The 24836-nt window shown below is 33.2% G+C and overlaps 1 pseudogene; it reads left to right on the top strand.

Moving 5' to 3' along the window:
- The first annotated feature begins 9673 nt into the window (after positions 1-9673).
- LOC115515179 lies at positions 9674-9834 on the top strand (annotated as a pseudogene).
- The last annotated feature ends 15002 nt before the right edge of the window (positions 9835-24836 follow it).

Genomic DNA, 24836 nt, shown 5'->3' with positions numbered 1-24836 from the left:
AGTACTCTCAGGGGTGGGAAAAAAAAGATTCAAGTTCTTGGATATTTGGGAAATAATAAATCTCTTTATAACAGAGCAAAAAATCAAAATATATTAATAAAAATAAAATAGACTATTTAAAAATAAAAATTAAATTAAAAAAGACTATTATTGGTCTAATCTCAAATTTTGAGAGAATATTTTTTTATTTGCTAAAATTTCCTTATTAACTTTATTGGGATCACTGTCTCCTCTAGAATATTTTAAAGTCCTGATAATCATATACTAGGGTGCCAATACAGAAATTAACTTTACTTAACTTGGATCAGCTGCCATACTATGTATGCTATGTCTACTGTAAACTTAAAGCCCAACTAAACGTTTACATAATCTTATCACCTAAACCATCAATTAACAACAGTTGGATCATAAACCGAGATTGTTACCAATATATTGAAATAGGCATTGTTATTCATACATCTTATAAAAATCATAGGAAATCTGAGTTTACAACAAAGTAGCTTTATATAACATAAAGAGTAATCTTATAAAAGTTAGCAAAAGAGCTAACAGCTATGGGTACACAAAAAGTGAATACAGTATAATGCTACAGGTACCTGAATACATTTTAGCATTCTTTAGTCTTCTGTACAACAACTTTTTTACTTGTTGTCACTTTAGCCTTTTATAAACTCAGCTTTACTTAGTAATCCTCTTAATCCTCTTATTTTCTGCTTTCATACTTGTCATATGTCTTCTTTCCTTCAGTGATAACTTTTCTAAAATAATTTTCTAACTCAGTCATGTTATTCTTATTTCTGTTACTAAATTTACTTTGGAGTAGACTCAGTGTCTGACTACAGAAGATTCTCCTTAGTGTGTAGTAGACTAAGATATGGATTAAAAATCATGGGTCAACACCAAGGATAATGAAGTCTTTGGCTACAATGGCAGTGCTTTGACAGGAAGACCATGCTTTCTTTCAAAAATATCCTCCTTCTAATATCTAGTAATTAAACCTCTACAAAAAAGAAATGAGATAAATTTAGAAAGTAGTGATATTAATTACAAAATTCTCTGAAAGGTTGCCAGGAAATTAGTTGCTACAGCTCTGAAAGTATGAATGAGTGTATAAATTCAACCATGATGAAGAGTTCAGGTAGACAAACATTAAAGTTTGTTATAGTCCTCATACTCTGCCACATTTTATCTACCTTCACTTGGTAACTTTTAAAAATAAAATATTTGAAAATCATATTTTTACTTTATTTTATATAAATCTTGCCATTATTTAAACTGTATTATATACTTTCTTTGTAAATTTTTGAATATTTGATCAAAACTGAAACTCTGTAGTATCTGTACATTAGATATATTTCTTAATCTTAGCAAAACTCACTATAGCTTTAGAATGCATGATATTTAACATAACTGTTATTTACTATGAATTATATCAGACAAAATTCCATTCAAAGGCTTGATGTTATATGTGAAAATCATAGCAATCAGCATAGTGAATCTTGAAGTTAATGACAATGATGATCGATCAATAAACTGTTAAAAATCATGCTCCTTAAGTCAGAACATGGATTCTCTGAACCTCATCTTTGTCAAGTAGAAATGAGAAGAGTAGCTATCTCACATGTTGTGAAGGTTAAATGAATTATAGCAGGTAATATTTAAAACAGCATATGACTGGGGCGCCTGGGTGGCGCAGTCGGTTAAGCGTCCGACTTCAGCCAGGTCACGATCTCACGGTCCGTGAGTTCGAGCCCCGCGTCAGGCTCTGGGCTGATGGCTCAGAGCCTGGAGCCTGTTTCCGATTCTGTGTCTCCCTCTCTCTCTGCCCCTCCCCCGTTCATGCTCTGTCTCTCTCTGTCCCAAAAATAAATAAACGTTGAAAAAAAAAAATTAAATAAATAAATAAATAAATAAATAAATAAAACAGCATATGACGCATAATAAATAAACTACTATTAGGTAATTTCAGCATGTTTTAAATTATGCTCCACAAAAGGCAAGGAGAGTCTCTCTCTCTCTCTCTCTCTCTCTCTCTCTCTCTCACACACACACACACACACACAAATGACATGAGTGAGGAGGGTAAGATAAGAAGATGTGAAAGGAAATCTTCCAGTGGAGAAACTTTTAAGGCTCTTGCAAAATCTACTAACCCTGGTCATTTCTTATCCACTTCAAGTCTACCAATAGCAGCAATGTGATTGTTCTAGAACTTGGAGCTAAGCTCTACACACATATATCTAAACATTTTGTATGACACCATATCCTCCACAAAATTACAAACATTTTTTTAATCTTTGCATTAATACTTCGCAGTCTGGATGACTGAAGCATAATTTATCACATTATCACTTGTAACCAAATGGTTCTTCTTTTCCTTTCTGCCTCTACATTTGCACATGAAAAACAATCCCATTAGTATAGTCTTTCATAATAAATACAGAATCTAAATTAGAGTCCTATTGCTAGGATATAAACTGCAGTTATAGTGAGAAGCTTGTGTAATTTTAATAAATTACCAGAAGATTTTAAGAAATATTTTTATTTATAAAATTATTTATAATATTTATAATATTTATATAATAGTTATAGTATATATAAATGATATAATAATTAGAAATGTTTATAACATTTATATTTTATTTATGTTTACATAAATACTTATTATATTTAATATTTAACATAAATATATTTATAAATATTAATAATATATATATTATTATGTTATTTCTATATTATATATAACTATATATAATATAATATTTATAATATTATTTTTCCTAAGAAATAGCATTTCCATTAAATTTGAGAATATTATGGCATCATTGAAAAACTAATGCAAACATATACAGTATAATTTGATAGTTTTGCTTTTATCTGGTTGATAAATCTGGAGTGATTTCCGTTTACTCTACTTAGTGGTTCAAATCACTTTTGCCTTGAAAATCTGAAAATCCTGTAGAAATCAGTCAATGGATATTTTAGTTCATTTCACTTGTAGCAGTTAGTTCATTCTACTGTACATCACTTATTAGACGGTACACTAATTATTTGTTTATGTTTCCAGCTACCAAGTAAAACACAAGATCCTCAAAGTAGGGTTAATCTTTGTCTCTTGGGAATTGCCTAGTGCCTGATACATAGTACACATTCAAATGTAGAAGTAAAATTTTACAATCTTTATTGCATTGGTTTCAATTCTAGCCTCCATTTCACGTATGCTTTTCCACAACAGTAGCTAAAAATGCTTTTCCAAAACAGTAGCTAGAATTTCTGTGTAGACCCCCTTTTAATAGTGGTTCTTCTGAATGAAATTATGTATGAATAGGACAGATTAATACATTATTAATGGTAATGCAAAGTAAAGTTAAATTCTAAATAATTATAATCTTAGGAGAATGTAAGATTATAAAATAAAAACATTTACAAGAATTTCTTTCCTAAATTCTTGTCCTGTATGGTGAATCCAGTGTACATTTATAACCTGTAGTCATTCTTTTATGTTTTCTGTTACCATTACATATGAAATTTTAGTTTATTTATTGTAAAGAAATCTCTCAAGCAATGATGCTTGTTGCCTGTGTAATAAAAAACTTTAACCACTGAACCCCTTATTTACTAAATATTTAAACTGGTTATCCTAAATAATAAATGATAATGAAACTGTCATCTTTTTATTTTGAAGGTATACACTGTGCTTTTATTTTAATTTGTTTTGCTCTATTTTGGGCGTTTTTTTTTTTTGTTACCCAGAAGTGTTTTGGAATTTGTGTAAAATGAGCTGATAACTTCAGAATCATTTTTTCCTTAAAAAATGTGCATGAGTGATTTTTAAAAACATAATTTCACAACTGATATATTAATGTAGAAAATGTTTATATGCAGAACAGTTTTATTTAAAATTTAAAACACTGTAAAAATAAAACATATTGACCTATGTAATTTAGTGTAAAGATTAAAGAGTGTAGTGATAGAATATTCTGGTTATTTTCTCCTGTGACTATATATCATTTTTCCCATATAATTAATGCTGTTTTAACTTCCAACTATTTAGCTACCCTCTGTCCTCTACCTACCTAAACATCTAGTCATCTATTGCTTTTCCCACATGTTCCAGTTTTAACTGTAGTCTGGAGAGTTTGAATTGTAAGTCATTTACATACTTAATTATTTACCTAGTTATTTCTTTAAATTTATTTTTAAACTTGCACTATGGATTAAAGGAATTTTGCTATTTAAACTAAGATTATCCATTCCATGCAGTGATAGTAATCATTAAATAGAAAGATCTTTTAGTTTAAATTCCTTTTAAGTTAGAATTGAGAGTAGACTGCTTAATATTTACATAAGAATAGGGGCTCCTGGGTGGCTCAGTCTATTGAGTCAGACTTCAGCTCAGGTCCTGATCTCTCAGTTAGTGAGTTCCAGCCCCCAGTCCAGCTCTGTGTTGACAGCTTGGAGCCTGAAGCCTGCTTCAAGTTCTGTGTCTCCCTCTCTCTCTGTCCCTCCCCTGCTGCACTCTGTCTGTGTCTCTCTCTCTCTGTGTCTCTCAAAACTAAATAAACATTAAAAAAATTAAAACATTTACATAAGAATATAGAGAAAACAATTTGATATTTATTTTTCATGAAAATAAGTGATGTTATATATAGAGAGAGATATAGATATAAAACACCCACAGGGTTTTCTGAATCTGCATAGAAGGACCTTGAAAATCACCATACCATTATAAGGAGCTGAACAGGGTAAATAATTAACAACTGTTCTTGGATTCATAAGACAGGGGAGGACACAATGCAAACTTCTTCCCCCAAGACTGGAGAGACAGATGGGCAAATACAGAGAGTTGCTGCTTAAGGGAAGAGAAACATCTGAGTAGAAACCTCCTGGAAACCAGTGCCAGGGTAGGAAAATCTGGAACTATAACTGATGAATTGTGGGAGGTTCAGTAGGGACACATCTGAGAGTTACAAACTCCAGGCAGATGCAGCCATAGTTGGGGGGAAAATATTGTTAAAAATTTCCCACTGAATTCTTTACCAGTTTCTCACAATAAATATCAGAAAAAAATCCCCTGCTGCTTAGAGGGGTGAGAAGGGTAGAAACCATTTTAAACTCATTCAGAGAACTCTGTTTTTTGTAAGAAGGCCTATTCTGAGGGGAAAGTAGTTAGTTCATCAGCTTAACCTCCTGGGGTATAGTCAGAGCTAAGGGTGGGAAAATAAAAATACCCAACTCCAGCACCGTCTAGCCATTTTGTCCAACTTAAAAGGGAGAAAATAATTAACAAGCTCTGTGAAGTTCATAGTCCAAAGGCATAGGCTCACTAAAGGACCCCACATCTCACTACTGCATAACAAAAGCCCTACTTATAGCAATTCCTTTTACCCAGTATGTCATGTCTGGCTATCAAGAAAAAATTATAAGACATACCAAATAACAATACAAAATAAAACAAAGCAAAACAAACAAAAACCCACATAATTTGAAGAGATAGAGCAAGAATCAGAACCACACATGGCAGGAATGTTGGAATTATCAGACTAGGGAGATACATATCTAACTATCTATCTATCTATCTATCTATCATTTATTATCTATCTATCTATCTATCTATCTATCATCTATCTATTTATCTGATATGCTAAGGGCTATAACAGATAAACTAAACAGCATATAAGAAGAGATGGACAGTGTAAGCAGAAAGATGGAAATCCTAAGAGGGAAACAAAACACTAAAGATCAGAAATCTGTAATAGAAACATAAAAATACCTTTGATGGACTTAGTAAACCATACATGGCTGAGGGAGGAATCTCTGAGCCAGAAGATGTATCAAGAGAACACTCAAAAATCAAAAAAAAAAAAAAAAAAAAAGCAAAGAGAGCAAAAACTTCATCAACAATAACAACATCAACTGAATACCCAAAGACAGTGAGACAACCACAAAAGGTATGACAAATGTTTAATGGGAATACTGGAAGGATAAGAAAGAGAAAAAGAAAAAGAAACCAAAGAAATATTTGAAACAATAATGACTGATAATTTTCCCAAATTAATATCAGATAACAAACCACAGATATGGCAAGCTCAGAGAACATCGTCAAGGATATATGCCAAGCAAGCAAATAAACAAAACAGACAAAAACAAGTATTCCTAGTCATGTAATTTCCAAACTATGGAATATAAATGATAAAGACAAAAAGCTGGGGTGGGGGGGAGGGTGTGGAGAACACCTCACCTATAGAGAAATAAAGATAAGAATTAATTACCTCTGACTATTCAGAAACCAAGCAAGAACAGTGAAATATTTAAAGTGAGAGAAACAAAACAAAACAAAACAAAACAAAACAAAACAAAACCACACCAGTTTAAAATTATGCGCTCTGTCAAATTATCCTTCAAAAATGAAGGAGACATAGATTTTCTTAGGCAAACAAAAATTGAGAGAATTTGTTTGCAGGAAATGATAAAAACTTTAGAAAGAAGGAAAATAATATAAGTTAGAAACTTGTTTATTTTTTTAAGTTTATTTATTTTGAGAGAGAGAAAGAAAGCACAAGTTGGGGGTGGGGGCAGAGAGACAGAAAGGGAGAGAGAGAATCCCAAGCAGGCTACCCACTGTCAGCGCAGAGCCCAACACAGGACCCAAACCCACAAACCACAAGATCATGACCTGAGCCCAAGTCAGATAATTAACCAGTGGAGCCACCCATAAACTCAAAGCTGTACAAATTTAAGCAGAGCATCAAAGAAGTAGTAACTAAAGATAAAATAAAAACTTTTATTTAATTATTAATTGACATAACAGGTAAGTTTTTGCTTAAAATATGAATACCAACAGTGTATCCAATTAAGTATTCTTATATATGCATATAAAGTACATAACCATGTCTATGCTTATGTATAAGTAGAATTATGACAGCAATGATACAAGGAATAGGAAGGATAAATTAGAATTATTTCTTATTATAAGGTGAATTACTTATGAAGTGGAGCAAATTATTTGAAAGTAGATTTGAATTAGTTACAAATGTATACTGCAAACTCTAGAACAACCACTGAAAATTTTTTTAAAAAGTATAATAGATATGCATTTTTAAAAAATGGAGAAAAACAGAATCATATACAATGTTCAGTTAAAATCACAAATGGCAGAAAGTGAGTGAAAATCTAAAATAATAAAGAAGAGCAACCAATAGAAAACAATAACAAATATGGTAGATTTTAATCCAAATATATCAATAATAACTTTGTCAATGGTTTAAATGCACCCAATAAAAACAGATTTTCATAGTGGATCACAAAGCAAAACCCAACTATGAGTTGTCTACAAGAAATCCACTTTAAATGTAAGGACTAATATAGATTAAACATAAGTGAAAGGAGGGAAATACACTATGCTAGCAGTAGTCAAAAAAAACCAGGAATAGCTATATTAATTTCAGACCATGCAGACTTCAGATTAAGGAAAGTTATCAGGGATAAAGATGATCATTACATGAGGATAATGGAGTCAATCCTCCAAATAGACCCAATAACCCTAAAGTGTGTATATGTAACAAAAGCGCATCAAAATATATGAGACAAATAGAAATGCAAAAAGGAATAGATTAATCAAGTATTGTAGTTGGAGACTTTAACACCTCTCAGAAATGGACAGATCTATTAAGCAGAAAATGAGAAAAAAACATAGTTGAACTCAAAAACATTATCAATCAACTGAATGTATATATATATATATATATATATATATATATATATATATATATATATATATATATATAGCTAAACACAGACTGTGTCATCTGACAACAGCAGAATACAGATTTTTCTCAAATTCACCAGAGCTTTACTCAAAATAACCACATGCTGGGACATAAAACAAACCTTAACATATTTAAAAGAATAGAAATAACTTATTCTCATACAACAATGGAATTATTAGAAATCAATAATAAATAGAAAGTTAACTGGAAAAACCCAAAGAATGTAACCACTAAAAAACATACAAAGTAACACACAGGTCAAATAAATCTTACAAGAATTTTTTAAAAAAATGTATTGAACTAAGTGAAAATGAAAACATAATTTATCAAATTTGTGAAAAAAAATGAAAGCTGGCTTAGAGCGAAATTTATAGCATTGAATGATATATTAGAAACTAAGATCTAAAATCAATCATCTAAGCTTCTATCATGAGAAATAAGAGAGAAGTAGAACAAATTAAATCCAAATTAGTTGGCTTAGATCAGAAATCAATGAAATTGAAAATAGGAAACCAAATAGAATATTAACAAAACCAAAACCAGTTCCTTGAAAAGATCAATAAATTTGATGTGCCTCTGGACAGATTAACAAAGAAAAAAAAAACAGAAAGGACAAAAATTTCTAATATCAGAAATGAAAGAAGCGAACATCAGTATAGATCATGTGGAATTAAAAAGATAATACAGGAAAAGTATGAACAATTAATTCTGTGATCACAATTTGAAAATCTAGATTAAATGGGGAAATTCTCTGGAAAATATAATTTGGTAAAATTCACACCAGAAGAAACAGACAATCTGAAAAGGCATTTATCTATTAAAGAAATTTAATAAATAATTAATACCATTCCAAAACAGAAAGCAAGGGGCAAAGATATGTTCACTGGTGAATTCTATAAAATATTTAAGAAAAATATTATACCAATTCTTTATAATTTCATTCAATGTAAAGAGGTAGAGGGGACATTTCTAACTCATTGTATGAGACCAGCATCACCCTAATACCAAGATCAGACAAAATGTTACTAAAGAAGAAAAGTACAAATTAATATCTCTCATGAACATAGATACAAAACTCCTCAACAAAATATTGACAAATAGTCTTAATAATCTATAAAATGAATTATATACCATGATCAAGTAGATTTTATTGCAGATATGCAAGTCTAGATTAGCATTTGAAAATCAATTAATGTAAAAAAAAGGAAATCAATTAATGTAATCCATAATATCAACAGTCTAAAAAATAAAAATCATATGATCATATCAATAAATGCCAAAAGAACATTTGTCAAAATCCAACACCAATTCACCATAAAAACTCTCAGTAAACTAATAATAGAGGGGAACTTCCTCATCTTGGTAAAGAATATCTATAAAAAACCTATAGCTAATGTCATCCTTAAAAATGAGAAACTTGAAGCTTTCTCATTAAGATCAGGAAAAAAGCAGGGATATTCCCTCTTTAAACTGTTTCAACATCATATTTGGAACTTATTGCTAATGCAAAAAAGTGAGAAAGGGAAATAAAAGACATACAGATTGGGAAAGATGTCTTTGATGGACAAAGGAAATAAAAGTCATACAGATTGTGAAAGATGACCAAAAGTGTCTTTGGTCACAGATGACATGATCATCTATGTTGAACATGAAAAATAATCAACTAAAATCTCCTGGAACTAATAAGCAATTATAACAAGTTTCCATACTACAAGGCTGATATACATAAATGTTCTGCTTTCCTATATACCAATGAAGAACAATGAACAATCAAGTGGAATTTGAAATTAAAAACAAACAATTCCATTTAAATTACCATTCCTCCAAATAAAATGCTTATGTATATATCTAACAAAATATGTGCAAGATCTATATGAAGAATACTACAAAAATCTGATGAATTAATCGCTTCTCGGCCTTTTGGCTAAGATCAAGTGCAAAAATCTGATGAATTAAATAAAAAATAATAATAACCACATAAGTGCAGAGATATTTCATATCCATGGATAAGAAGACTCAATATTGTCAAGATGTCTGTTCTTCCCAACTTTATCTGTAGATTCAATGCAATCCCAATCAAAATCCCAGAAAGTTATCTTGTGGTTACAACAAACTGATTCTAAACTTTATACAGAGAGGCAAAATACCCAGGATAGCCAAAATGGTATTGAAGGAGAAGAATAATGTTGGACGACTTCATTACTCAATGTCAAGCCTTACCATAAAACTATAGTAAACAAGAGAGTGTGGCAATATAAATCAACTGAATACAACTGAGGTCCCAGAAATAGACTCACATAAATATGGTCAATTGATATTTGACAAAGGATCAAAGGCAATAAAATAGAGCAAATAATTGTTTTTTCAACAAATGGTGCTGGAACAACTGGACATCCACGTGCAAAAAATGAATCTAGACACAGACCTAATACCCTCCACAAAAACTAACTCAAAATGCATCATTTTATTTAGACCTAAGTCTAAAACATAAAACTCTAAAACCCCTAGAAGAAAACAGAAAAATAAAACCTAGATGAGCTTAGGTATGGGAATGTCTTTTTAGATATAACACCAAAAAAATCCATAAAAAATAATAAAACAAAATACAGCAAAACCTTGGTTTGTGAGCCTAATTTGTTCTGGAAATATGCTTGTAATCCAAAGCATTTGTATATCAAAGTGAATTTCAAGAAAAATTAGCTCAATTGTGATCATGTGATGTTTGGCACCATGTACTACCAGCATCGCACTCACTTATCAAGTTAAAATTTATTGTAAAGGTTTGCTCATCTTGTGGAAAACTCACAGGACAAGCTATTTGCAATCCAAGGCTTTACACTAATGGATAAGCTGGAATTCATTTAAAAAAATACATCTGCTCTGTGGAAGACAATGTGAAGAGAGTGAGAAGACAGGCTGTGAGAAAATATTTGCAAAAGATATATTTGATAATGAACTCTCATCTAAAATGTCCAATGAACTATTAAACCTCAACAACAGAAAAGCAACCCAATTGAAAAATGGATCAAAGACCTGAAGGTACACTTCACAAAAGATATGCAAGAGGCAAATGAGCATATAAAAACAGTTTTGTATCCTACGTCATCAGAGAAATTCAAATTAAAGCAACAATAAGATACTAATACACACTTATTAGAATGGCCAGAACCTGAAGCACTGACAACACCAAATGGGGTGAGAATAAGGAGGTGGAAATGGAAAATTTCCATTCATTCATTGCTGGTAGAAATGGAAAATGGCATAGCCAATTCAGAAGACAATTCAGAAGATTCTTGCAAAACTAAACATGCCATAAAATCCAGTAAAATATCTCCTAGGTATTTATCCAAAGGAATTTAACACTTATATCCACACAAAAACCTGCACGCAAATATGGCTTTATACATAATTGCCTAAATTTCAGAGTATAAGATATCTTCAGTAGGGAAATAGATAAACTGTGGTATATCCAGAAAACAGATTATTATTCAGTGCTAAAAGGAAATGAATGATCAATCCATGACAAAAACAAAACAAAACAAAACAAAACAAAACAAAACAAAACCGAAAGAACCCTGAATGCCTTTGACTAAATGAAATAAGCCAATCCAAAATGGCTTCATATGGTATAATTCCAATTACAATAAAACATTGATTTGTGAGAATAATTCATTCCAGAAACATGCTTATAATCCAAAGAATTTGTATATCAAAGTGAATTTCAAAAACCATTGGCTCAATTGTGATTATGTGACATACGACGTCACAAACTACTCATGTTGCAAGATATAGCTCATTTATCAGGTTAAAGTTTATTAAAAATGTTTGTTCTTCTTGCAGAATACTTGCAGAACAAGTTACTCACAATCCAAGGTTTTACTATATATGGTATTCTGGGAAAAGCAAATTTTGGAGACATTAAAAAATAATGGTTTCTAGGGATTGCAATGGTGGGGGGGAGGGATGACTTTATAGGGCAGTGAAAATATTTTGTATGAAACCTTAAGATGGATATATGTCCTATATCTGTATATCTATATATCTCATATATCCCAATTCTTAGAATGCAAAACACCAAGGATGAACCCTAAGGTAATTATGATATGTTAATGTAAGTGTGTCAATTGTAGCAAATATACCACTCTGGTGGAGGATGTTGATAGTAGGGGAGGCTATGCACGTGCAGGGGCAGGCAGGGAGTATATGGGAACTCTATCTTCCTTACAGTTTTGCTGTGAACCTTTAACTGCTCTTATAGGATATAATAAAGTTTTAATTTTAAAACGCCCGATACTTATGAAAATAGAATCTCTCACATTTTATTTGCAGAGGTAATACTTTCAATTATGAAACCCTGCAAAACTGATAGTGTATGAAATATTGCAAAGGAATGTTTATCTGAATCCCCTGGATTACATATCTAAAACTATACATTTTATCTAACTGTTTTCTTAATGGGGTAGTATATATTTTTAAGATCAGAAATCAGAATAACTAATATTTAACAGTCATAATTTTTGTCACCCTCCAAAATGCCAGGAGAGAATACTAAATTTGCTTAAGTTTATAAATCTACTAAAGAAATAAAGAATATTCATCTGATCTCGAGAACTGAGTAGTGATTAGCCTGGCAAGCCTGACTTGTATTATAGAGAAGAAAAAAAAAATGTATGTCTTAATTAAATGAACACACTACCTGCTTCAAACCCTAGGTTTGGTGGTTGCCTCCCAGTCTTATAGCATTCTTTTATAAAAATAGTTATATGAAAATAGCCAACTTGGTTATATCTAAGCAATTATTTAAAAATTACCTGAAAAGCAAATGAGTATTTTTTTAAACCAGGGAACTAAACCCAATGGAAGATTTTGGATAGCCACTCCAAGATTTCTCAATCCATTAAAAAAAAGGGACGTGTTAGATATTTTATCATTTAGTACAAATTATATTAATGAGACATACTAATAAGTATGCTAGGATATACCAAACATAATTTGTGTACACGTGCAACTTAAAGAGATCATGTTTCAACATCTACTTTTGTCTTTTCATGGAGAGCTATATATTTTTTAATATAAATTAGGTAATAGTTTCTTTTTCACATTTCTAGCTATAAATTTCAGTTGTGTTTTTGATACATTAATTATACTTTTGTTTTTTAATCTTTTTGAGATACAGTTGGCATATAACATTGTGTAAGTGTAAGGCGAACACACGTTGATTTGACACATTTATACATTGCAATATGATTACCACTCTAGTGGTAACTAATAACTTTCATCCCTTCACACAATTATTATTTCTTTCTGTTTTGAGAACATTTAAGATCCGTTATCTTCTCAACTTTAATTATATATAATACAGTAGTGATAACGATAATCACAGTGCTGTACACTAGATACACAGAACTTATTCATCCTCTACTTGCAGGTATGTGCCCTTTGAATAACATCTTCCCAATTTCCCTACAGCTCCTAATAACTCTTAACAACTAATAACTCCTAATAAACTACCTAATTTGACCCTGTTTCTACAAGTTTGGCTTTTTAAATTTTTTTTTAAATTTTTTAGATTCCACATATGTGATATAATATAGTTTTGTCTTTCTCTGACTTACCTCTCTTAGCGTAATGCCTTCAAGGCCTATCCATGTTGTAACAAATGTCAGGATTTCCTTCTTTCTCTTGTCTGAATAATATTTCAGTGTGTGTGGGGGGGGTGGATGTGGGTGTGTGTGCATGTATGCGTGTATCTCACATCTTCATCCATTCATACTGATGGACGTTTAGGTTGTTTCCATATCTTCACTATTGTGGAGAATGCTGAAATGAACATGGACTGCAGCTATCTCTTAGATGTCCTGGTTTTACTTCCTTTGGATATAAATCCAGAAGTAGAACTGCAGGATTATATATTTTTATTTTTGATGTTTGAGAAACCCCCATACTATTTTCCATAATGGCTGCACCAAGAGTGCACAAGCGTTCTCTTTTCTCCACATCCTTGCCACCACTTATCATCTCTTGGTGTGTTTTCTATTTGTTTGTTTTGTGTGTGTGTGTGTGTGTGTGTGTGTGTGTGTCTGTGTGTGTGTCTGTGTGTGTGTCTGATGATAGTCATTCTAACAGGTGTATGAGGTGGTATCTCCTTATTGGATTTGCATTCCCTTGGTGACAAGTTTTGTTGAGTATCTTTTCTTGTAGATGTTATCCATTCATATCTCTTCTTTGGAAGAATGCCTTATTTAATTCCTCCACCCGTTTTTTAATCAAATTATTTGCTTTTTTTGTGATTGATTCTTTTTGTGATTGATGGATTCTTTATTTATTTTGGATATTAATACCTTATAAGATGTATTCCTTGCAAATATTTTCTTCCATTCTGTATATTGCCTTTCATTTTGTTATTTTTGTTTGTTTGTTTAATGTACTTGCACTTGTCTATTTTTGCCTTTGTGCTGTGCTTTTAGTGTCATATGGAAAAAAAAAAAAAATCTTTGCTAAGACCAATGTTAAGGAGCATTTTCCCTCTCTTTTCCTCTAGTTTTCCAGTTTGATGTCCTTAATACATTTCAAGTTAACTTATATGAATGGTGAAAGATAGGGACCCAATTTCATTTTTCTGCCTGTAGTTATTCAGTTTTCCTAACATTTACTTAAGAGACTATCTTTTCTCTGTTGAGTATTTTTGGCCCCCTTGTCAAATATTACTTGAAAATATATGTAGGAGTTTATTTCTGGACTCTATTCTGTTCTACTGGTCTATGTACCTATTGTTATGTGAGTATCATACTGTTTTAATTATTATAGCTTTGTAGTATATTTTGAAATCAAGAAGTATGATGCTTTCAACTTTTTTCTTCTTCCACAGGATTACTTTGGCTATTGGGGTCTTTTGTGGTTCTACATTGTGGGACCCAAGGAATTTAACAAAAATCCCCTACCCCTGGACAAGCACAGCAAGACTAACTCCATTTTCTGCTACACCCACCATCTCATGTATAACCCCCACATGACCTACTTATTGCTTAAGACACTCCCCCACCCTAGTCAAGCCGCTGAGCACACCCTTACCGGAAACCAGCTCATATAGGAATGCGGAACCCCTAACCGCCAAAGAATGTAAACCCCGTCTTTTGCCCGCCAAACTTGCGCGCCAATTCTGACCAGAGTGATAGGCTAGTTCAAACAGTTACTATAGGGTAAATTGCAATTCAGTTGGCCACCTGCGTGTGGACTGACATGACTATGCAACTTTCTGTGTGTGTTACAATCTCATTGGCCACTGGCCCCTGGCCCCTATAAAACTGATACCCCTCTTAACCTAGGGGTCCAAGTCCCTGCTCTGCTGTGTCAGGTATACTTGGGCCCAAGCTCGAGCTTGCAAATAAACCCTCATGCGTTTGCATCGGTATCGGCTCCTTGGTGGTCCCTCAGATTCGAAATCGGGGGCATTACATATATATGTTTTAAGATTTTTTTCTATACCTGTAAATAATGCCATTGAAACTTTGATAGCAAGTATATTGAACTACAGATGTCTTTGGGTATATGAACATTTTAACAATATTAACTTTTATGATTATAAACATAGGATATCTTTCCATTTATTTGTATACCTTTAAATTTCTGTCACAAAAATCTTATAGTATTCTGATTACAGATCCTGTAATTACTTGCTTAAATTTATTCGTAAGTAATTTATTGTATTAACGCTATTGTAAATAAAATTATTTTATTTCTTTTTCAGCTATCTTTATTAGTGTATAAAAAAGCAACTGATTTCTGTATATTGATTTTATATCCTGCAACTTTACTGAATTTGTTGATTACTTCCAACAGTTTTTTGGTTGAGTCTTTAGTATTGTCTAAATAAAAGATCATATCATCTGCATATAAAAACAATTTTACTTTTCCTGTCTGATTGGATGCCTTTTATTTCTTTTCTTGCCTTATTAGTCCATCTAGGACTTCTAGTATTATGTATAGATACCCGGCTCTCTTTTGGCTTCCACTTGGATGGAGTATATTTTTCCATCCCTTCATTTTGAGCCAAAGTGTGCTCTTAAATCTGAAGTCTTCTGTAGGCGGCATATAATTTTCCTTTTTTTTTTTAAGTTTACTTATTTATTTTGAGAGAGAGAGAGCATGAACACACCAGTGGGGGATGGGCAGAGAGAGGGAGACACAGAATAACAAACAGGCTTCGCGCTGTCAGTGCAGAGCCCAATGTGGGGTTCCAACTCACCAACAGTGAGATCATGACCTGAGCAAAGACCAAGAGTTCTACAATTAACCAATTGAGCCACGCAGGCACCCCCTGTAGCTATTTTTTTTATATACCCAGCCACTCTTTGCCTTTTGATTAGAGAATTCAATCCATCTGCATTTAGAGTAATTATTGATATGTAATGACTTACTAATATCATTTCATTGTTTTCTGTTTTGTAGTTCCATTGTTCTTTTTTTTCTTCCCGTGCTGAGTGAGTACCTTTGTGGAATAGTAATTTTTCACAGTATTATGCTCTGATTCCCTTCTCTTTATCTGTCTTGAATTTGCTGTAAGTTTCTGCTTTGTCTTTACCATGAGGCTTACATATCTTTTTTTAAAATTTTTAATGTTTATTTTTGAGAGAGAGAGACAGACATGAGTGGGAGAGGGGAAGAGAGAGGGGGAGACACAAAGTCCAAAGCAGGCTTCAGGCTCTGAGCTGCCAGCACAGATCCCGACCTGGAACTCAAACCCATGAGCCATGAGATTATGACCTGAGCCGAAGACAGATGCTCAACCAACTAAGCAACCAAGGTGCCCCACATATAATATCATATGTGAAAAAATCTATTGAAAGTTGATAGCAATTTAAATTCCATGACATATAAAACTTCTACCCCTTTCTCCTCTTTTTTGTGTTTTTAATATCACAATCTACCTCTTTATATTGTATATTAATTAAAAATTATAGTAGCTATAGTTATTTTTAATACTCTTCTTTTAATCTTTATGCTATATTTAAGAGGTTAACACCACAGAGTATTACAGAATTAGCATTTTCTGAATCAGACTATACATTTACTTTTACCAGTGTGTTATATATCTTGTATATTTTCATGTTACTAATTAGCATCTTTTCAGTTTGAAGAACTTTCAGCATTTCTTGTAAGGCAGTTCTAGTTATGATGAACTCCGTAAGCTTTTGTCTGGGTGTCTTTATTTCTCTTACATTTCTTAAAGATAATTTTTTTCTGAATAGTGTATTATTGGCTGGCAATTTGGCTTCTTTTAGTACTTTCATTGTATCATCCCACTCTCTCCCAGCCTTTAGCCTCTTAGGTTTCTGCTGAGAAATCTAATGATTATCTAATGGAGGTTCCTTTGTAGGTTAAAATCTTTATTTCTCTTGATGCCTTTAGGATTCTTGTCTTTGATTTTGAGAGTTTCATTACAGTGTGCATTGGTGAACATAATTTTGAATTGAAATAATGAGGTGATATGTTATCTTAATGAAGTTGGATGTCCAATTTTTCCCAGGTTTTGGAAGTTCTCAATCCTTTTTAAATGATTTTTTGTCCATTTCTCCTTTTCTTCTGAAACTCAAATGATTCTGATACTGGTTCCTTTGATGGTGTTCCATATTGTGTAGGCTTTCCTCACTCTTTTTCATTCTATTTCTTTGTTTTCCTCTGAGTAGTTTACTTCAAAATTCCTACCCTCTAATTCACTGATTTTTTTTTCTTCTGGTTGTCTATTCTGATGTTCATTCATCGATTATTTCAGCTGCAGGTTTTTTGTTTGGTGTTTTTACATGATTTCTATCTTTTTGTTAAATTTGTCTTTTTTTCACATACTGATTTTCTGATTTCACTGAATTGTGTTTTGGTGCTTTCTTGTAGCTTATTGAGTTTCTTCAAAATATCTATTTTAAATTCTTTATTGCTTAAATCATCATTCTCCACTTCACTGAGTTTAGTTACTGAAGGATTATTGAGATCTTTAGTGATGTCATGTTTTCTTGATTCTTTATGTCCTTCAGAGGTTTTCATTGCTGCTTTACATTTGAAGTAGCTATCAACTCTTTCAATCTTTACTACCTGCCTTCAGGTGAGAGATATTTTCATTGGTTCTGCTATATATTCTGACAATTTCTTCCACCTTGTATGGGTACACCTGCTCCACAATTCGTGCTCCCTCATGTGAAAGAATTCTTAAGCTTGTATGTCTTTTTTCTATCTTACAGCATGCCAGGCCATCTGCTGGAAACCTCTTTTTTGTTTTCCCAAAGATGGCACTACAACTAATGACTATGATTTCTCCCTTGCTCATAGGTCTTGGACTGCTTTCTGTGCATACTCCTTGTCTGCCTAAGCTCATTCTCACAGCCACCTCCAAAAGTGCACATAAGGAGCTAGCCACAGAGTGGAGAGGAGGCATGGGTTTGGCATTCAGGCTTTGGGGGTGCCTGTAGGCCAGTCAAGGGAATTTTTGGGCGAAGTTCTCTCAGTACTTCATGGGCAGGCTTATGACTGGAGCCAGAAAAGTGTCAGCAGGAACCCATCCCTTTAATGCCCTCTGATATTATTTTCCTCTTTCGTGATCTTCTCCCTCCTCCCGGTTATGGAACTCGCACTTGAATATTCTAGGTGCCTAGGGGAGAATCAGGTTTATTCAGCAGTGTCCTCACAGTTAGGGAAGCTGGACTTACCCGCTGCTCTCTATTTCCCCATGGGGGAGATCCCCAGGCTTCTCTTTCTCTAAGTTACGCCACCTCTGGGGGAAGAGTGATGCTGGCAAAGTTCCTCATCCATGCTCTCATGCACCTAAAGTCTTTTTGTCCCTTAAAAACATAGACTTCTACAAAGGCTCTCTCACCCATGGGTTTCTGTCCAAGTCAGCACTCTTCCCGGTGCTGCCAGACTGTGGCCAAGAATGGCTGAAGCTGGGCCATCGGCTTCTGGCAGTTCCACAGCCCATACCAAATTCTATCTTCTTATTACCTGATGCACAGTGGGTGAGACTCATCTTAGATCCCTCAGCATATGGGTCTACATCCATGACTCCCACAGAGATGCCAGATGCCAGATTTTAGTTGTTAAAGGGACCAAAACAAGAGACATGTTATGCTGCCATGATGTTTAAGTCTTGCTTTTTAATGTTTTGTGTTTTTTTTTAATGTTTATGTATTTATTCTGAGGGAAGAAGTGAGAGAGAGGGAGAGAGAAAGAGAGAGGGCACGGGAGGGGCAGAAAGAGAGGGAGAAAGAGAGAATCCCAAGCAGGCTTCATGTTGTCAGTGCAAAACCCAATTCAGGGCTCAATCTCATGAATCATGAGATCATGACCTGAGCCAAAATCAAAAGTCAGACACTTAACTGACTGAACCACCTAGGTGCCCCAAGCTTTGCTCCTAACTGACATTTATACTGGCCAGATCCAAAAGGAAAAGAGAAACCGTCTTTCTCATATCACAGAAAACTATTTGGATAGCTAAAATTTCATTCAGTTATTTATGTGTTTGCTATTCAAATACTTTATCATGTCGTAAGCCTAGCTGGTAATTCTTTTTTATTAAATATTTTCCCCGTTTTGTCTTTGAAATTTCCATTGTATTAAAAAAAATGCAGCCTGACATTATTCATCGAGACGTATTCACAAATGTTTATTCATTACTGCCAAATACAAGCATTTCACTCTACTCACTTAACAATGCAAAATTACATATGACATTATTCATTTCCAGAATGTTAGAATCAATTAGAGGTCATTGGTCAAATATACTGCTTGAAAATCTAATCACCTTAGGATGTGAACTGAATGGGCAAAAGGAATAACATTTTGATGAGCAGACATGAGTGGGACAGAAAGTCCTAAGTTAGAAGGAAGCATTTCAAAAGATATAGAGTGGGCAAATATAAGCTGAGTGTGAGTTATGGGGACATACCAATTTGGCTTAAGTCAGATATATATATAAAGGTATAGTGGGAAAAGGTGGAAATGTAAGTTTGCATTAGAAAGCCATGACAAAGAGTTTGATATTATTTAGCACACCTGAAGATTTTAGAGCAGGAGAATTTCCTTGAAATGTGCTGACTGTCCCTAGAAAATTTTTAAAAAGCTTGTTTTAATGAAATGTTTTCAGCTTTTACAAAGGTATAATGAAGAGAAGCGATATGAAGAGAAGTGAAAATAACACCATAGCTAATAAAACAATGCCTGTTAGCATAACCAAAGGGTACAATACTAGATACTTTCCAGTAGGCTTCTTGATTTCATAATAACTCAGACAATGAGGAAATGCCTGTCATATTCTTCTGTTGAAAACATGCAAAATCAAAAATAGGAACTCAATAGGTCTGAGACAATATTTCTCAGAAGGGGTGAATATCCAGAACTTAATACTTTTAGGAAGAAACTATAATAAGCATCAACACATATCACAATTAAAAAGTAGCAATTTAATTTAGATAAGTGTAAAATAAAAACACAAAAGAGATGCCATCAGAGCAATTCAAAGCTACATATACTGAAAAAAATCTGTTAAAGATCATTTTGGCTTGAATATTATAAATACAAAACACAGGGAAAAAGATAAGAAATCTGGGTATTTATCAAACTATCCCTACATTTCAGCCATAATATTAGGTTTTCATTTGTCCTATACAACATTCAATGTAGATATCGTAATCTCCACCATCAGGCTCATGAATTTAATTGCATAGGATGTCACAGCTTGATCGGATGTACGAGAAAAGGGCGAGAATATCCACTTTATCTTGCTCTGAATTCAATTCCACTATATCATGATAATGTGTTATATTATAGTTTTAACCTGATATAAACTGCTAACTTTATCAGACAACTATAACAGCTATTTTATCTCCAGCACTTAGAATTTATATTTTTAAAAATCATATTTGACCCTGACAACAATGAGCAAATTTTGAGGAAAGTGACATAATCAGAGGTTAAATAACTTATCCAAAGTCACATTTGAATGATATTTATTAAAATAAAATATATTATGTTCAAGTAGTAATTACCAACACTTTTGGAGGACACTGATCCTTTCAGGTTCATTTAATGCGTAAGGATCATAGTAAATTAAACTATTCTTCCAAAGCCATACATACTTAATAATCCTTTTTGTCTACTGAAACGTAATGTCTGTAACTATTATTTAATTGCTTAAGCATGCTTTAAAACCAAAGTATTCTAGCAACTAAATTTAAATATTTGCCTTCATAATTATTTCATAAAGACTCATTTCTAATTTCAGTTCCTAATTAGACAATAGAATTAAAACAAAGGGGGGCGCCTGTGTGGCGCAGTCGGTTAAGCCTCTGACTTCAGCCAGGTCACGATCTCGCGGTCCGTGAGTTCGAGCCCCGCGTCAGGCTCTGGGCTGATGGCTCGGAGCCTGGAGCCTGTTTCCGATTCTGTGTCTCCCTCTCTCTCTGCCCCTCCCCCGTTCATGCTCTGTCTCTCTCTGTCCCAAAAATAAATAAAAAACCTTGAAAAAAAAATTTAAAAATAAAAAAAAAAGAATTAAAACAAAGGGGTAGGGGGCAGGGAAGAGAGGATGGGCTCTATCCCTATTGCTTGATCTCCTTGGCAGATTTTCTTCATGATACTTTGAAATCTCAGGATATACTTATATACACGGAATTCTTTGTCTCAGAATATGAGTTCCTTCAACACTTTAAACCATGAAATCAATTCAGATCCCTACTTGTATTTATTTCATCCTTGATCATCATCTTTACCTTTTCCAGTTATCTGAGGCCATGTCTGACTTGTGAATTATTGAATCCCTGGTGCCTAGCAGAGTATCTCATACATAGCAATAACTCAACGACTATGTATTGCATAAAGGTATGGATAACTAACTGACATATTCAAGAAATGAACCATTCTATTTTATATTCACATACCAGCCAGTCTTTATCAAGTACATTTATATATAATGCATGCAAACTTTTACACAGACACGTAGGATATTACTTAATATAGTAATATTGAAATGTAAATATTACCATTCCAACTTTTTCAGAGAATGTTGATGCTGAGAGGAATTAGAGGGGTTGTTCAGTGTCATACAGCCAATAAGTAGCAAAGCTTGGAATAGATGGTGTGTGCTCTAATGTTCATATTTGCAGATTAATAATGTCCAGATACGTTCCCATAAAATTAATGAATAATGCTATGCTGCTTTTGTTAATTATAGTGAACATATCATATTGGGTTAACAAAGACTTATAATAAAATTAAGTATGCATCAAAAGTAGGCCTCAACATCATCATCATTTTCAATCATAGTTTAGATTCTATCTTGTATTATAAAACATAAATACAGACTCATAGTACATTGGCAAATAATTGCTGAATAAAAATTCAAAAGAGTTCTAGGGCGCCTAAGTGGCTCAGTCAGTTGAGTGGCCAACTTCAGCTCAGGTCATGATCTCACGCTTCATGGGTTCAAGTCCTGTGTCAGGCTCTGTGCTGACAGCTCAGAGCCTGGAGCCTGCTTCGAATTCTGTCTCACTCTCTATCTGCACCCACCCCCCACTTGCTCTCTGTTTCTCTCTCTCTGTCTCTCTCTGTCTCTCTCTCTCTCTCTCTCAAAAATAAATAAACATTAAAAAAATTAAATCAAAAGAGTTCACAAGCAAAATTTTAATACAAATTTTCTATTTAAAAGAGATTAGAGGAGTGCCAGGGTGGCTCAGTCGGGTAAGTGTCTGACTTGGGCTCAGGTCATGATCGCACGGTTCATGGGTTCAATCCCCCCATCCGGCTGTCTGCTGACAGCACAGAGCCTGGAGCCCACTTCTGATTCTGTGTCTCCCTCTCTCTCTGCCCCTACCCTGCTTGTGTTCTGTCTCTGTCTCAAAATAAATAAAGGTTAAAAAAATGTAAAAAAAGAGATTAGAAATATTTTAGAGCTGATGAATCACATCACAGAATATTATTTATTAATAAAATAAGTTAATAGGAATACTTCAAGAAAATATGGTAAAGAAATTTATATTTTCAATGATACTTTTTTAAACTAGATCAAAGATTCAATAGATTAAATTTTACATATTACTGTTTATGTTGAAAAGCTTTTACTTTAAGGAACATACTAAGAAAATTACAGTTAACAAAATAGTACCTAGATCATTTGCCAATCACTCAAAAGCATAATGAGCAAGCACAATGGGAAACTGGGGGAGGGGTATTTTGTTACTGTCTACATAAGATATAAAAATGACTTTCAACTTAGTTTTAAACAGACAGCAATACTCATTTAGAGTATCATCATGTCTTAAGGGCATGCAGTAATAGAATGCATGAACTGAAAAAAAAAACCTCTATACTATTTTTATTTGGGAATATAAATGAAGAAAGAAACATATCCTGTCAGATAGGTAATAAATGTCACCCAGAGGCCACAGAATTTAATTAAGTAATCCAATTTTTAAACTGACCACTATTCTCTAAATCTTTGATCAACTAATTAGCTTGAGATATTTTGAGAGATAATGGAAAAAAATTAACACATATTTCTGTTACAGATCCTGTGCTTATTTCTACTGAAATAAAAATAAATTATAGATTTTTTTTACTTTCATATAATCCATTTTAAAACGTTTCTAGGCAATAAGGCAACCCATAGCAATAAATATTTCTTCTATGACTTCTTCAACCAGTGACAATATAGTTTCAGCCATTTCAACAGGATTCTGAATCACAACATAAGTTTGAAAATACTGCATAAATGCACTGTAAAGAAATGAAGCACTGCATAGAATTTAAAATATGACAGATTATTGATATCTTTCACATTTAAGCACATATTACCTTAAATAAGACTGGTGTCTTTGATAAGGACTTTTAACCTTGGTGGAATTTTCAATATCAAAAGTATAATTCTTTTTTCCCTTTGCTCACTTGTTTCGTTTCTTAAAATATACACATGAGGGGTGCATGGGTTGTTCAGTCATTTAAGCATCAGACTTCAGCTGAGATCATGATTTCTTGGTTCCTGAGTTCAAGACCTATATCAGGCTCTGCACTGATAGTACAGAACCTGCTTGGGATTTTCTCTCTCTCTTTCTTTCACCATTCACACTTTTTCTCTCTCTCTCAAAATAAATAAATAAACAAAAAACATTGCACGTATGAGTAAAATCATATGGTATATCTTTCTCTGACTTATTTTGCTTAGTGTATTACCCTCTAGCACCATCCATGTCATTGCAAATGGCCAGATTTTGTTCTTTTTTATGGCTGAGTAATATTCCATTGTATATGTATATATATATATATATATATATATATATATATATATATATATACATATATATACATACACACACACACACACAATCTTTATCCATTCATCAAAGTCAATGAACATTTGGACTCTTTCCATAATTTGGGTATTGTTGATAATGCTGCTATAAATATCGGGATTTATGTATCCCTTCAAATCAGTATTTTTGTATTTTGGGGGTAAATACTTAGTAGTGCAATTGCGGCATCATAAGGTAGTTCTATTTTTAATTTTTTAAGGAACCACCATACTGTTTTCCAGAGGACTGCAACAGTTTTCATTCCCACCAGCAGTGTAAGAGTGTTTCCCTTTCTCCACATCCTCACCAGCACCTGCTATTTCTTGTGTTGTTGATTTTGCCATTCTGAAAGGTGTGAGGTGATATATTATGATAGTTTTCATTTGCATTTCCCTTATGATGAGTGATGTTGAGCATCTTTTCCTCTGTCTGTTGCCATCTGGATATCTTCTTTGGTTTTCTGCCTATTTTTTAATTGGATTATTTGTTTTTTGGTGTTTATATAAGTTCCTTAAATATTTTGGATACTAAACCTTTATCAGATATGTCACTTGCAAAAAGGAGAGAGACACACAAACCAAAAACAACCATAGAAAACAAACTGATGGTTCTGAGAAGGGAAGTGGGTGGGAGGATGTGTTAAATAGGTGATGGGGATTAAGAAGGGCACTTGTGATGAACACTGGGTGTTGAATGGAAGTGTTGAATCACTACCTGTACACATGAAACTAATATGACA

This window comes from Lynx canadensis, chromosome B2, assembly GCF_007474595.2.
Source record: "Lynx canadensis isolate LIC74 chromosome B2, mLynCan4.pri.v2, whole genome shotgun sequence".
NCBI classification, from domain to species: domain Eukaryota; kingdom Metazoa; phylum Chordata; class Mammalia; order Carnivora; family Felidae; genus Lynx; species Lynx canadensis.
Note: the sequence above shows the minus strand (reverse complement) of the source record. Positions and strands in the feature narration are given on the sequence as shown.